Below are 1,208 nucleotides of genomic sequence, written 5' to 3'. Positions count from 1 at the left end.
GTACGTGTACACACAAACAAATGATTACAATTTCGGAATAATCTGACGATATATTCAAGAGAAAGAACTTCACAGATTGAACAAGTCAATAGCCGGCCGTTGTGGCCGAGCAGTTCTAAGAGCTTCAGTCCGGAACCGCGCTGCTGCTACGGTCGCAGGTTCGAATCCTGCCTCGGGCATGGATGTGTGTGATGTCCTTAGGTTTAAGTAGTTCTAAGTCGAGGGGACTGCTGACCTCCGATGTTAAGTCCCATAGAGTTCACAGCCATTTTTTTGAGCAAGTCAATAACGCGTCTGGTCCTCATGCAAGTAGCTATTTGGAATGACATTGATTTCCAGAGTTTCTGGACGTTCTCCTGAGGGATGTCGGTACCAGACTCTGTCCAGTTGGCGCATTAGATCGTCAAAATCTCGTGCTAGTTAAAGAGCCTTGCCCATAATGCTCTAAATGTTCTCAACTGGGGAGAGATCAGGCGACCTTCCTGGCGAAGGTAGGGTTTGACAAGCACGAAGACAAGCAGTAGAAATTCTCGCCGTGTGTGGGCGGGCGTTCGCTTATTGAAATGCAAGGCCAGGATGGTTTGCTATGAAGGGCAACAGAAAGGCACGTATAATGTCGTCGACGTAACGCTGTGTTCTAAAGGTGCCGCTGATGATGATCGAAAGGGTACCTGCTGTCCGGGGCGTCTCCATGCACGTCTGCGGTCTGGAATCTCGTTGACAAGAGTAGAATTCTCTTCAGTGATGAACCCCGCTTGGAGTAGCGCCCCGACGACCTGCGAAAATGTTTCTGGAGATGCCACATACGGCAGTAGAATACCAATCTGGCTATCACCATCCGTACGGCCCAACAACCGGGAGTGATGATCTGAGATGCAAATTCTTTACTTAGAAGAAGCCCTTCGGTTGTCATCCATGGGACCCTCACAGCACAGCGGAACGTCGACGATATTCTACGCCCCGTTTTGTTGCCCTTTATGGCAAGCCGTCCTGGGCTTATATTTAAGCAAGATAATGCGCGCCTGCACACAGCGAGAGTTTCTACTGCTTGTCCTCCTGCTTGCCAAAGTTACCTTAGCCAGCAAAGTCGCCGAATCTTTCCACAGTTCAGAAACTCCATCAATAAATACCAAGACGAACAACTGTTTGTATAAGGGCCAGAGGTGGACTCAAACATTATTGACTTGACCAGTTTGTGAAGCTCTTTC

The sequence above is a fragment of the Schistocerca piceifrons genome, chromosome 1, assembly GCF_021461385.2.
Source record: "Schistocerca piceifrons isolate TAMUIC-IGC-003096 chromosome 1, iqSchPice1.1, whole genome shotgun sequence".
NCBI lineage: Eukaryota > Metazoa > Arthropoda > Insecta > Orthoptera > Acrididae > Schistocerca > Schistocerca piceifrons.
Note: the sequence above shows the minus strand (reverse complement) of the source record.